Genomic DNA, 15,451 nt, shown 5'->3' on the forward strand with positions numbered 1-15,451 from the left:
TTGTGGGTGAAATGGTTTAACTGTTTTATGTCTGTTTGTTTTATGTGGAGTAATGGTAGTGTACGCGCGATAAGGGGTGTTTGTTTATTTATTTATTTTGAGTATTGAGTGTTGATTAGGCAATTGCATTGGGCACAATGACCCACACTCATGGTGGTGGCGGAGTTGATTAACATGGTTAGCTCAGAACTTGTACAGTTCCAGTTACCCCCTTGGTAGTCCCCTTAACTCCTCTGGATTGCCCCCCTTGAGCCATCTCTGAGCAGTATTTGCCCCTCTGTTCAGTAGGTCCTGCCAGGGCTTTTACCTCTTGATCTGCTAATACACATTGGCCATGGAGGGAAGAGAAGGGTCCTACCCCCATCCTTTCTTTTGGGACTTGTTTAAAGTATTGTTGGACCGGTCTGGGGTATATTTTTTATTATTATTATTATTAGTTTTGTAAGGCGTCTTTAGATTTCTTAACTTAGATTTAAGATTTAGAGTTAAGTTATAATGTTAAGTTTCCCTCCTTGTTATTTTAAAGGTTAAGTATATTCAGTGTAAAAGCGAAAATGAGTGAGAGCCTGTAGGGGCTGCCTGCGATGTAGCCTTAGAAACTTTTGTCAGAGGATACATTAGGGAACATGGAGGAGGATTGGAGCAATTGAAAGATAGAGAAGTTCTCTCCGAGCATAGTAACCCATGGGGTCTCGTGAGTCAGATATTAGAAATTGAAATTGAGAGAAAGAAAAGAAAAGATAGTGAAATGAAAGGAATTGCAATGGAATGCTTGTTGTCAGCGTGTGGTCTTCTAGGACGGAAGTTAAATGCGAAAGTGGAGCTGCTCAATAAGGCACAGAAAGTTGTAGAGAAGAAGGATAAGGAAATTCAGGAGTTAAAGGAGCAGTTATACACTGCCTCCGAAGAGCAGTTTTCTCTTTTCTGTAAAGGAAAAGATTTGGAAAGAAAGTTAGAATGGAGTCAGCATCACAACCATGAGCTGCGTGAGGAAGTGTACGGGTGGCAAAAACGAGCAGCTGCCAGTTTAAAGTCACTGGAAGGTTATAAACTAGAGTGTGGTCAGTTATTGGATCGGATCAGAAAGTTAGAAAGCAGTTGTGATTCACTCAAAAAAGATAAGGCAAGGTGTATGGGAGAGACCACAGGAGTGCTGGTAACCATAAGCACCTGGGTCCAGACAGAGATTGTAGATAAGGAAGAACCCCCATGGATTATGGTGGCTAAGGAGCTAGGAGAGACAGGAGATGAGTCAGCAGTGGTTCCTATCCCTATCAGGTTAGTGGAACCAACAGGAATTTATCAGCCTGTTGGGCCAATGACAAGAAGGAGAGCGAGAGAACTAGCTAGTGTGGAGATGGCTTTTGAAGCTGAGAACGCAGAGGAACAACCTGGTGAGTTAGAGGAGGAAGTTGACAGTGAAGTGACGGGAGCTCATGTGCCAGCAGAAAAGGGAAGTCCTCCGACCATAGCGCCTGAGGAGGAGGAGTTAAGTGAACCAGATACTGTCATTTTAGAAAACAACTAGATGTTGCAGAGGGAGAGAGAGAAGGTGATTCTGAGGAAAAGACTGTCTCAGCTCTTAGCAGAGCAGGAGAAGCACCTTTGGAGGTTCAAGTTGCTCGGGAAATGGAGTGTGCTGTAACAGAAGTGGTTCAGGTATCTGTGTGTGATACAATCAGTCATCGCCAGGATTCAGGAGAGAGAAAGAGAGCAGCCTAGGGATATCATTCCCCCACCTAATGTGGTGGCACCATCCAGTTTAGGTGGTTTTTCAGGATTCCCTGAGGTGGGCGGTCCTTTGCCCTGGCAACCAGGCCAGTCACTGGCACCGCCAAGGCTCATGGAATACATGGGAACTCTGACTCCATGGTATGTGTTAACATCACCACGTGTACCAGTGGGAATGTCAGTCCGGTATGAGAGTACCTTCCATAGGAGTTATCCAGAACGCTACACTAACCATATATTTCCCAGGTTCCACTCAAAAGGAAATATTTGATAGTTCTGATGAAGGAAGTACTGACTCAGGTAGGAGAAGGCCTCCAGGTTTTGGGGGAGATACTTCATATACTGATTCTAGTGGGAGTCTACCAAACCCTCCAGTAACTCCTGACTGTCCTGTAGCAGTGGTTACAGATATTAAAACTCTGGATTTGGTAGCTAAACAAGTAGGAATGATGGAGGATTCTTCTATTGCAGTACAGGCAGAGCGGATTCAGGAAACAGCACAAATATTTGGTTTTCCAAGTGATGATTGGGTTAAAATCTTACAGCTTACGGTAAATCAAGCCTTATGAAGCACTTTGCCCCCAGAGTTTAGAAAGGGCGAAAAGTATTTTTCAGAGACAGTAGCCATGCTGGAGTGGCTATCCTGGCTAATTTGAAGCAAAAGCCAAATGAGTCTCCCCACCAATTTCATCTATGATTAAGTGCAGTCTGGCGCAACCACATGAAAGAAGACACAGAGAGTACACAGTATATTAGCTTGTTAGTTAATAATTCTCTTCCCTACTTACAGGAAAAGGTTAACTTGCTTATCCAGGATGGGACCTCTCTGGAGGAGGCTCTGGATATACTGGCCAAGGGCCATATCCAGGGAAACCCTAAAGCAGGTCGACGTGGAGCCCCAGTCGCATCCCTACAAGAGCCATAGAATACTCCCATAGTAAGGATTGAGGGGCCTACTGGGGCACCTCAAGGGCAGAACCGGACAAATCCTAGGTCCCCTTGATCTCAGCGCTGGGCCAATAATCACAATTCACGAAACAATTGACAAGGGTATGCATTGGGACCCCAAAGGGGGCCTCGAGATCGTGTTCCTTTTCTTGCAGGTGCTGTGCAGAACTCTTCTTATTCTTAGGGTTCTAGATCACCATTGACTCGTCAGGTGATTGACACCACCTCTCAGTGGTGTCAATGTTCAAGGCAGTGCAGCAAACCCTGGAGACCCAACACCAGGATATCCAAAAACTCCAGACATGTCTGAATGAGTTGGTGTTGGGAGATCAAAGTCCAAATCCTTTCAACCAACCAGTGGCCTCTGCAGACTCAACCCCTACTCCTGATTGGGTGGCTTATTTTCAAGCAGGGTCAGATACTCCTGAGGAATTGGAGATGGAAGAGCCTGAAGGCTACCCACCTATCTATCCCATAGATTATTTTTCTTGATGCCAGTCGGCCCCAAGGAGCGTTACAACCCCTTTGGGAAGAGACACAAGTGGAAGACCCACAGTATCTTTAGTGGTAGGGTGCTGCCACCTAAATTTTGTTGTAGATACCGGAGCCGCAATCAGTATAATTCATGTGAAGGATCCTAGATCCTCTGTTTTGGCCTCTGGGAAAACAAAGATGCGATCAACATTTGTAAACTACCAAGTTATGGCCATGCTATCTAAACCTATCAAATTGGTCACCTGTGCAAGACCCATGTCTTTGCGTTGCTCACACTGTCAGACCCAAAAAGTAATCTGTTGGGGTCTGATTTCCTAGGTAGGCAGGAATGCATTATTGATTTGGCTAATCAGTCGTTGTGTCTTACTACAGGACAAGAGTTGGGTTGCCCGCTAGGGGTCATGCCGGAGTGTGGTATGGTCACCCGAACGGAGGGACCAGAACCAGATGAATACCACCTGGACACATTAATAGCCAAATATGCACTCTATCCAGAGTTACAGGCCATACTTTGCAAACATACTGATGCCTTTGCTAAACACAAATATGATTGTGGATGCATGTCAGTCACTATTGCTGGGGACGGGGAAGACATGCTTGCCCAAACCCAAAATTCCTATCCAGACCAGACCACACCTTACATAGCTAAGGCAATCAAATCATTACTGCCACAGGAAGTCCTGCGTATATGCACTTCTACAGCCAATTCCCCAATTTGGCCCGTTAAGAAGCCAGATGGTTCTTGGCATCTCACCACCGATTACCGATAGTTAAATCAGGTCACTCCTACTGTGGCAAAAATGCTAGACCTCATAAAGTCCTTTGACCCGGGGGCTAAGTGGTTCTCTGTGCTAGGTATGAGTAACAGCTTTTGGACTTTACCAGTGGCCCGAGAGTTGCAATACAGGTTTGCATTTAGCTTCCAAGGGGTCCAATATTCCTGGACCCGATTACCTCAGGGATATAAAAATAGCCCAGCATTGTTCCATGCTCAAATGCGGCGAGTCCTAACATGATTTTCTAAACCATCTGTTTTATTCCAGTATGTAGACGACTTATGCTTAGCAACTCACACCAAGGAGGAGCATTTGGCAAAGCTGGATGAGCTCCTGCAAATTCTTAAGGAAGCGGGATTAAAATGTAACCCTGCCAAGGCACAACTAATGAAAACCACTGTCTCTTTCTTAGGTCTTACTTTGACAAAATGGGGTTGAACTCCCTCACCACAAAAAGTGGAGGCAGTCCAAAAGTTGCCAAAACCGGAGGACCTAACGGCGTTAAGATCCTTTTTAGGCTTAACTGGGTTCCACTGGGATTTCATTCCTAACTTTGCTTCCATTGCAGGTCTTTTGTACCAACTGCTAAAGAAGGATGTTCAATGGGAATGGACTGAACAACACACAGAAGCAGTGTCCCAGCTGAAACAAACCCTTGTCAAGGCTCCGGTGCTGATCACTCCAAATCCTGAGATACCTCATCACCTGAAGGTGGCGGTAAGTGTTAATGCATTAGCAGCTGTTGCTTCCCAAGAGAGGCATGGGAAATTCAGACCCGTGGCCTATGCCTCACGTTTAATGTCTCCATTAGAACTTAAATACGACAACTGTGAGAAGTACTTACTGGCCACTAGTTGGGCCATACAGCATTTTGCCTCAGTCCAATCATATTACACTCATCGCACACACCCCTTCAGTTTCTGCTATCTAATCGGGTTAAAGATGGGCAAGTTTCCAATGCCCGCATAGCCCATTGGACTTTATTGTTACAAGGGAAGGATATTGCAGTAAGACCTGTTAGGATGCCATCTTTGCTGCTCACAGCCTTACTATATCAAGGAGAACCCCATGACTGTCCAGACACAAATGAACAGAGTCCAAAGGGAATGGTAGAAAGATTCTTTTTCCTGCCTCTAATCCAAGAAAAAGGTTCCTTTAAAGGGCACCACTTCTTTGTGGATGGATCAAACTATCATGAGCCTCAAGGGAATTCATGCACCGGCTTTGGGATTTATGTCATTCCTCCCAAAGGAGACCCTTGGGAAAAAGCATACTCATGTACCCCTCATTTGGCCTAATATGCTGAGCTAGCAGCAGTGGCTTGTATATTGGAGTACTGAGTACTGGCCTCCCTTAAAAGACCATACCAGAGTATTGGTCTGTTTTCAGACTCCGCTTGGGTGTGTAATTCTCTTACTGAGTTCTTGCCCTGTTGGAAAACAAATGGGTTCACGTCCTCTGATGGGTCCCCAATCAAGTATGCATCACTGTTTAAGTATATCTGTGACCTGGCATTAAAAATTACTATCTCAGGATGGCCAGTTATGGTGAAGAAGGTTAAAGCCCATTCCAAATCAGAACTCTACACGATCAAAAATGGAAAGGCTGATAAATTAGCCAGAGAGGGAGCTCGATCAGAAGAACCTTGGAAAGAAAAGAATTAAGAACATTCTTTCATAACTCTTGGTTCTAAAGTGTTCAATTGCTGATGCCAAGGAGGTAGAGACTAACATTCCTGACTTAAAGGAGATGCAAACATCAGATAAAGATATAGTGGAGATAATTCAAGAACTCTCCAAGACAGAAGGAGAATGGTCATCTATGTTGAACCCTGTTTATGGGATGTATAGACAACATCTACAGGTGGTGGATAAAATCCTCATGTACACAGGAGGCCTTTTTCCAGATCCAACCTCCCTAAGAAGGGAAATGATATACATGGTCCATGATACTCCAAGAGGGAGTAGACAAAACTGTTCAACATCTCGTAACTGTGGGATGGTGGCCGCTTCTTAAATTAGATGTACAACAGTACTGTAACAACTGTTTGACTTGTGCTCAAGTCAATCCAACTCCTTCCAAGCATAATGCATCATTACAATCTCAAGTGTATGAAGGTCTGTGGATGGCTTTCAAGATTGATTTTATAGGCCCTCTACTGTGTACCCAAAGAGGCAACCAATACCTCTTGGTGATTGTCGATCCTTTTTCAAAATGGGTGGAGGCTTTTCCTTTGAAGACCAATACTGCAAAGGCCACAGCCAAGGTCCTGGTAGAACAAGTCTTCTCTTGTTGGGGGATCCCTGCGAAAGTGGAATCAGACCAGGGATCACATTTCACAGGACAGTTCTTCAAAGACTGTCTTAAACTAATGGGAGTCACACAGAGACTACACATCCCATATAGACCACAGTCATCTGGGACGGTGGAACGTACAAATCAGACCATAAAAGTAATGTTGAGGAAACTGGTGGATGCCAATGGACGCAACTGGGATTCCTTCATGCCTCTAATTCTCATGGCACTAAGGGTAACTCCTGCTGCATCTACCGATAAGACACCCTTTGAAGTAAAGACAGATTGAGGTATGAGGTTGCCAGAACACCTAATTTGGCATACCAGTGGCACTCAATTGGAGGGAATCAAAATGGATACCTACCTGCAAAATCTGCAGGAACATTTAAATCAGATCCATCTGCAGGTAGCCGCAAAATTGGGGAAATCAAAATGCAAGGCTAAGGGCTACTTTGATTAAACCCAAAGAGAGAATACTTGGGAGGCTGGCGATCTAGTAATGCTGTTATCCTAAAAAGGACAGGGCTAAATACTGCTTGTCTTACTCACAAGAGTATTTTGTCCTACTGATTTCAATGGGATAATTCTCAGGAGTAAGCATCAAATCCTGTGAGGCTCTCTCTGTATTTTGTGTACTGAATGTATTTAAAGTGAGGTGGGGAGGGGGTGGGAGAGTAGAAAAATACTGGCTTTTGTACTTTGGGTGTGTATGTGTGTGAAATTTCTTCACTAGACTTAAGTAACAAATACTGGACAAGAAACAACTCCACCACCAGGCCAGTCTCACTTTTATATATTAAAAACACTGTTAAACTAACTTGATGTAAGTTATGGGTAGGCGCATCTCTGCATGGGTCATGCAGGCTTGGGCTGTAGTAATGGGTAAGCTTTGTTATATGGTTCTTCCGGTTAATGTGTCTGACAAAGAGTATGTCATGCATGTTTTAGAATCCCTAGCTGCTGTACTATATTGATGTTTACTTTTGTCCTCTCATGTCTTTCCCTATATGCCTTTCTTTGTTCTGCTGGAATTGCTCATGTAATTTAAATCTGATGCTTTAGTTTCACAAAAGTCCCCTGCAGATGGACATCTGATGAATTTGTTTTCCTGAAGGAAGACAAGTACACGGATTGAAAACAGTAAAATAACAAAATCCCTATGAGTCTCTAATCTAATCTGTTCAAAGACTGTGACACACAATAGCTAGAGGCTCTGGAGAAAAGCCAATTGTATTTGTGAAGGTCACACCAGACCCTTTGCACACAGCTGTTGATTGGGCAGTAGCAGCATCTCCAGTCAAGAGATGGAGCTACTTTGACCCCAGACATGTTGTGCAGTTGTAAGGCAGGTATCTTCATTGTCCTGACTAGATTAGAAAATCTGAGCATATTTGAACACCTTAACTAACACAATGTTAAAAGTGCAGACAAGGATATGCTGTGTCTGATATAATTTCTCCTGGATGTTAAATATGACAAGTGCTTGTCCTCACTGAGTGGTTAATATTGTGTAAGTTTACACTTACTTTAACATGATGCAATTTTGAAGTGTAGATAAGGCCCAAGTGAAAAAAGTTGCTAGCTACACCTCTTTCCAGTTTGAAAATTGTCCTCTAACAGCAATGCTGGCGGGAAGTAAGGTGCTGAAATGGCACCTTGCTACTGGGGAAAGATATACAGAGAAAGTGAGTGAGTGTGGAAGGATGAGAAACAAGGTAAAAAGTTGCTCTGTTTGTAAATTTGGACAAAAGCTTAAGCTCAGTCCCCAAGGACAATATATCATGAAAGACAGGGTAAGGGAGAAAAAGCAGGGACAAAAAGAGAGAGGATGAGAGACCATAGGCGCCAACTCCGTGGGTGCTCCAGGGCTGGAGCACCCAAGGAGAAAAATTAGTGGGTGCTGATGTGATGTGGCTGTGAAAAAGGCAAATGTGATTCTTGGACATACCAGGCAAGGTATTTCTAGTAGAGATAGGGAAGTATGAATACCATTGGACAAGGTTCTAGTAAGACCTCATCTGGAATACTGTGTAAAGTTCTGGTCACCCATGTTCAAGAAAGATAAAGGCCTATCTTAGGACAGAAGACTGAAAGAACTTGGCTTATTTAGCCAGTCAAAACTAAGGCTGAGAGAGGATATGATTGCGCTCTACAAAGACATCAGGGAGGGAAAAGAGCTAGTTCAATTAAAGGACAATGTTGGCACAAGAAGGCCATGAAGTAGGCTGGAAATTAGAAGAAGATTTCTAATCCACAGAGGAGTAAGGGTCTGGAACAGCCTCCCACTTAGGAGTAATGGGGGCTAACAACCTATCTAGTTTTAAGATGGATCTTGACATATTTATGAACAGGATTATATGACGGGGTTGCCTGTGATAGCAGGGGATTGGACCTAGAAGGTCCCTTCTAGTCATATGTTCCTATGTCATGGTCCAGCCCCCTGAAGAACTCGCGGTCTAAAATGACACGTAATACATGAAGGGTGAGGGTAGGAAACAAGCAAATACATACAATTGTATAGACATTCAAAAATTATTACTCTCAATAAAGTGCCAATGTACTTTAAAGGTGAGGACACTGATGCACTTCAATAATGTCCATGACCTCTGCTACCACAGTCCAGTCCTGGAGGTCCTGCACCATAACCTGCCTACTGTACCCCATGCAAGTAGAGAAAATGGGAGCAAGCCTTAGTGTTTCCACAATAACATCAGTGACCCCCACCAATGGAAAATTCTCTCCAACCCCATGAGAGTCAGCAAAATGTTTAAGCGTGCAATCCAGCATTCCGCGTCAACCACTGAGGCCAATAGGAGCTTGGGATGCACAAAGAATGCTGGATTTGGCCAAAAGTAAATGAGTAATAATGATAAATACAGTGAGCATATTTTTGGCATGAAAAACTATTTTTTGTAAACCCAGCCAAGAGGCTGAGATAATTCCCACAACCCAAGGGAGGCCATATTTTCTGGAATATGGAAACGCCACTCACTTGATGAAGAAGAGCAAGGTAATAATACGAGTTCAGATTGATGGGCCCCTTGGGTGAACACATCCTCAGCCAGAGTGCTATCAGTACCATCCCTCAAATGGTTGGAAGCCCCTTCATGTTGCCCAAGTTGCCATGCATTTATAAGAAAGAGGGACAAACATTGGTGTGTAGACAGTTACAGGGCCATTGGGTCAGCCCTGAAAATAGACAAGGGCATTCCCTGCTTTTAGGGAAACACAGTCACCAACAAATAATTATTTAAAAAACACAACTACATCAACGGATAATTTAAGCAGAGGATTGTACATGGTTCTGTCCTGAGGTCACTGCCTGCCCTCTGGTTTTTACACTTAGCTTTCAGCTTTAATATGTGTCGCCCCCCGCAATTTCTTTTAGATTTCACAGTTGAACAATCCCCATATTTCATGTCTCACAAGGTAAAGGGCTAGAGCAATGGCTGAAAAAAGGAAAATGGACATAAAGTATACTTCTTTTCATTCAGTACTTTGGGCTACAAAATTGTTCACTCGTGAAGGATGGGGAAAAAAACATCAAGCATCCTTCTGTAAGAGGAGCTAGAGTTCATCCTTCTGTTATATTATTTATGTATAGAAGGCTTTTTTTCTTAATGTTTTAAACTTTGCCTTCTGAGAATTTTGAGAGCAAAACAATGAATACAAATATACAGAAAACACATTCAGAATCACAGACACCTACATACATGCACGCCGTGCCCAGGCAGAGGAAACCAGAGACCTAATTACAGGATAATCTTGCTGCACTAATATTACTTTTTATAATTTTTTCCTCCTGCTTCTTTATGTGAGGTAGTTGATAGAGAAGGAGAAACAAGGTGGCAAGGGTTGTTGAGGGTCTAGGATGAAAGCAAGGTATGGGATATTGCACTTAACCCACATGCACTGGAATAACTGTGTGATTAGGACATTTAAACAACTACAATTATTATGTTGTGCTGGAAAATATACAAAAATATTTTTATTTTAGAGTTCTGTTCTTGTAAGGGGACTCAGTTTCAGAGAGTGCTGCTACTTGCTAAAATATACTTTAGCTGGAGACACAAGTATTTAATAAAAGAACTAATCTTCTATCAGGTGTATTTTCTGATGGATTTTCACAACTGTATTCTACTGCAGTGTATTTGTTTACTGGGGTGGGACGTTGTATTTCTGTCTAGGTTTTTAGTTTGCCATAGAGAAAGCATTATTTTTGACAGGTCTCTTTATTTAGTGGGCTCAACTGATGTTCACAAAATTCCCATTTTATGGGGGAAAAATAAACCTGTCTTATTCCCATACTGAGACTCTGCTGGTCTTTTTATGAAAGAGATTCAATGGCACTGGAAAGTAACTAGTCTTTCAATTCTGGTGATCTTATGCTGAAAGCCTGGCTTGAGTCACAAATGAAATTAGTTTGATGGGTCTCATCCTGTTTCCTAGTATACATTTATACACCTGATTGACAGTTCCCTGTTTCAATGTTACTTTCTCTTATGGCAACTATTATAGTGTCAACCTGTTTTGTCCTAAGGAAAATTGGTCCTTACCTGTTAATCTCTTTCCTCTGCATTTTATCATATACCTCAATCCTCATTGATGGGTTTTACCTCCTTTCATGAGAGTGGAGGCAGAAAGATCAGTCCTGTGGTGATGTGATTTAACTCTACCTTACTTATCTTGCCAGAATGACTTTTTTTGCTGCAATACACTATTTAAAGGTGAACTATAAAGCAAAAGACAAAATAAGTTTGGGTTTGTCCTTGATTGCTCATCTCCAATGATATCAAGATGGCCTCAACTTTACAACAAAACAAGACACACCACCACATTTTTCTGCTTTTGTTGTTTCTTTGCCAGACAGATGTAACCTTAGTGAAATGCTAACAGGAGGGCAGGCAGTGCTTACTTTGTGCCAGGGCTGAGCCCTGGCACTTCTAGTCTTGGCAGTTAATAATCCAGCACCTCTGGGCTTACCATGTTCAGTTATGAAAGTAAAAACTTGCTTGAGCCCATGGCATCTCTTTCATTACGAATTAAGCACCGAGGCCAGGACTCTCACCTTGTGTTTATACATTTAGCATTTTGAATTATCTAAGCAGAATTGTGTTTTCTGCAAGAGAGATTTTTTCCCTTCTGCTCTCATATTGTTGTGCTCTACATAATTTTGTAGATTCCTCTTCGGCAGCTCCAGCCTGAGCCAGGCTCAGAGTCAATGTCTTTAATGCTTAATTTTAATATTGCTCTTTTCCTTACATTGCCACGTCCACTAATAGCTATTAACTACTCCTATAAACTGTGAAAATCTGGAGGAAAGAATATAAGATACCACAAAAACATAAAACCAATTCAGGAAGCGCTCGGAATCTTTGTTGAAGGGGAATTATGTTCTTTTTTGTGTCTGAAGGAAATTGTATAATCCATTGGATACAACCTTTAAGTCACATAGAGAGGCAAGGTTCTCCCTCATATCGGGGGGGTGGGAGGCAGGAGTTGGGGAAGGATTTGGCTCCAAGGCAGTAATGGGAGGTCCCTGTCTACAATTTAGAGCCAAAGAATCATGCCTGAGGGGAAAGACTCCAATTTCAAAGAATTGGGCGAGGGAGAAAGGATTTTTTTCCCCCCTGGACTGATCTTTCTTCTCTTAGAATTTTATCATATCCATCAATCCAACCCACTGTAATGAGGGCTTAAAATGCATTAATTTAATTATTTTTATTCAACATTTACTCTGAAATCTTCAGTATATGTTGGCATATGTTAAAGTACTCCCTTAGTCCAATTTTGTAGTTATTATGTGATCAAAGATGAACTGCCTTGCAAAAACAACCCTTTTCTTTTTTGTCTTTTGGGAAGCAGTGTTGGCCGTTGCATGGGATTACTTGACCTGGGTGGGATAGCTTCCAGGGTTCTGCGTCTTGCTTTCTAATTGACCACATTGTCTTGGCTCTGATTGGCTGGTGACTATATATAAACTTCCTGCTTCCCTTCTGACCTTGTCTGAGCAACAAGCTGTTGCCTGCAAGTTGCTACTTGAACCCACCCACCCACCCACCCCTGCCTTACTACCCTGCCAACCATCGTCCTATACCTTCCCCTTGGCTTGGCTCTCCCAGCGACTGGACATCTTATGTGAACTCTGACCACTGATTGGGACTGCTCTTTGGCCTGCCTGATCCCCAGGTATTACACTCAGAATAACCATTTTTCTGCAGTTATTTTTATTTGGTTTTTAAAACATTGGAAATATCAGGTCCTTGTTTTAGGAAAGGGCCTGTCTACAGTGCCCTGTAGTTCCGACTATAGGAATGTGGATAGCAGAATGCACCAAAGTGCTGTGCTGTAACTCCCCCATGTGGAAGCTGTGGGCATGAACTAAAAGGTGGCTAGTTCATGTTAATGTAGTTCTCCAAACAGGAGGCCTGAACAGTGTACACATAGTCAAAGACTATGAAAATGCCAGCTCCTATTGCCTTTTAGGAGAAGCCACTAGCTCATTGAGCAAAGGGATTGCATATTGTCTCCCAGCCTTTTAGCTTATTAATTGTTCTGAAAAATGATGGGGGGAAAAATCAGGGCTGGGAAGGTCTGCAAAAACCATCAGCACACCTGAAAACTCCTTTATCACACCCAAAATTCTATCATTTTGTTGTGTTCTAAAAGTCCAGATCCACTTTGGGTCCAATCCAATGCCCACTGCAGTTAATGGGAATCTTTCTATCAACTTCAATGGATACCAAATCAGACTCTAGCTTAGAACATAAAACAAGACTTTCCTTCTCCCTCCTACCCTGAAGCAAATACTCACCAGCAACCGCACACCATACAACATAAACACTAACCCAGGAACCTATCCTTGCAATAAAGCCCGATGCCAGCTCTGTCCACATATCCATTCAAGTGACACCATCACAGGACCTAATCACATCAGACACACCATCAGGGGCTCGTACACCTGCACATCTACCAATGTGATATATGCCATCATGTGCCAGCAATGCCCCTCTGCCATGTACATTGGCCAAACCGGACAGTCTCTACGCAAAAGAATAAATGGACACAAATCTGACATCAGGAATCATAACATTCAAAAACCAGTGGGAGAACACTTCAACCTCTCTAACCACTCAGTGACAGACTTGAAGGTGGCAATTTTGCAACAAAAAAACTTCAAAAACAGACTTCAAAGAGAAACTGATGAACTTGAATTAATATGCAAACTAGATACTATTAACTGTGGTCTAAACAAAGACTGGGAATGGTTGGGTCATTACACCAATTGAATCTATTTCCCTATGTTAAGTTCTCCTCACACCTTCTATGGGCCATCTTAATTATCACTTCAAAAAGTTTTTTTTCCTCCTGCTAACGATAGCTCATCTCAATTGATTAGACTCTGCCTGTTGGTATGCATACTTCCACCTTTTCATGTTCTCTGTATGTATAAATATCTCCTGTCTGTGTGTTCCATTCTATGCATCCGAAGAAGTGAGCTTTAGCTCACAAAAGCTCATGCTAAAATAAATTTGTTAGTCTTTAAGGTGCCACAAGTACTCCTGTTTTTTTTGCGGATACAGACTAACACGGCTGCTACTCTGAAACATAAAACAAGACTTTCCTTCTCCCTCCTACCCTGACAGGACTACTGAATCCCAGCTGCTAATTACAACCGGCTGATAACTATCTTTTGTTAAATATATATGTTACAACTTAGGAAATACGAGATGTAATATGAACAGCCACTGCCTCGCCCACACCCACCTCCAGCGCACTGCATAAGAAAAATACTGAAGTGAAGGATGAGTAAGGGGGAAAATAATCATCAAGGTTTACCAGATGGGAAAGGACAAAATGGCAGGGAAAGAACCTGCAAAGTGGGGTAATAAATGTGGGATTCAACAGCTCAGGTTTACCACAAGTAACAATATAATCACTGACATGTCTGGTCATTCTTTCCCCACTGATTTTAGCAGTGAGATGTTTTTAGTTGCTTCTGCCTCTACTAGCATTTGAAACCGAATCCTTCCCATTCAGTATTTCAAAGAGGTCAAGGTGATTGATGAATTGATTAACACATATTTACATCTTTCCTATAACTTTGGAGATAAGAAATTGTTGAACTCTGACAAATCTTGGCACTTATTAATTCTTTCCAGATAATACCTAGTATTTTCCTAAGACATTTACTTCCAAAAACATTTAAATGTCAATATTTTTGGTGGCTTCCCAGCTTTCATATCCATATGTTAAGATGGAAATGACATTTGAGTTGAAGATTCATAGTTTGGTCATTAAATCATAGATTTTCAATGACCAAATTTGTGATAGTATCTTCTTCTGTTTTTCTTATTTTAAGTTTTCTTAATATAATTGAAGAAATAAAACTATGCAGTATAATAAGTGTTGGAGGAATGAGACAGTGCCTATGGTTTCAAATCTACTCGTGTTAATTGATTTATAAACCACTGGTAAATTTGGCAAGGTGTATGTGTCTCTAATCCTAGATGTAAGAGTTAATAGGCAGTGACTCAGCTATTGATTGTAGTGGAATTCTGGTATATTGATATGCTCGCTCTCTGCAGTTGTAGAATGGCAGCTGAGGAAGGTGAGAGAAGCTCCTTTTGTTAGGCAGACTGATTGTCTGAGCAATGCTGTAAAGATTTTCATTTTGATATTGAACTGAAACAGTTGCTCTCCCAGCCTCTGATCTAACTGGCTACCTACCCTGCCAATGTTTGTACATTGTCCTAAAAGTGGGTATACAATCAAATATCCTCTACAACGCTGAAAGTCTTTGAAAGATGATGATTTTATAGGAATAAAACCGTTTCTCAAGGTGGAAGACTGTTCCATACTAGTCACAGTTCTTCTTCTATGTCCATGCACCTTACTCTGTGACTCTCTAACTTCTGTTGTTCCCGGATGAATTTAAAAGCAGGCTCTTTAAATTCTATCATTTCTGTGTTTCCTTAAACAGAACTGCCTGTTTATGGAACTCCCTTATGCAAATTCAGTGTATCTGTGTGCAGTACACACTCCTTACTTAATCTCAACCTGTCCTTAGCTACAAAGTTGCAAATAAATGTCTCCATAATTACTGCAATGTAATTAACTAACTGGTACAAAAACCCAGCTAGAGGATTCAATGTGAGCAAGAGCATTAGCTAGAACTAATAGGCCTCTGCAGCTCTTTTTAGAGG

At 42.1% G+C, this 15,451-nt stretch overlaps 1 protein-coding gene across 10 annotated transcripts in view; it reads right to left on the reverse strand.

Moving 5' to 3' along the window:
* Positions 1–15,451, reverse strand: part of LRRC20 (leucine rich repeat containing 20) — a 192,947-nt gene that overhangs the window by 23,952 nt on the left and 153,544 nt on the right. The gene's annotated exons all lie outside the window — the stretch shown is intronic.

This window comes from Mauremys reevesii, linkage group 7 (assembly GCF_016161935.1).
Source record: "Mauremys reevesii isolate NIE-2019 linkage group 7, ASM1616193v1, whole genome shotgun sequence".
NCBI classification, from domain to species: domain Eukaryota; kingdom Metazoa; phylum Chordata; order Testudines; family Geoemydidae; genus Mauremys; species Mauremys reevesii.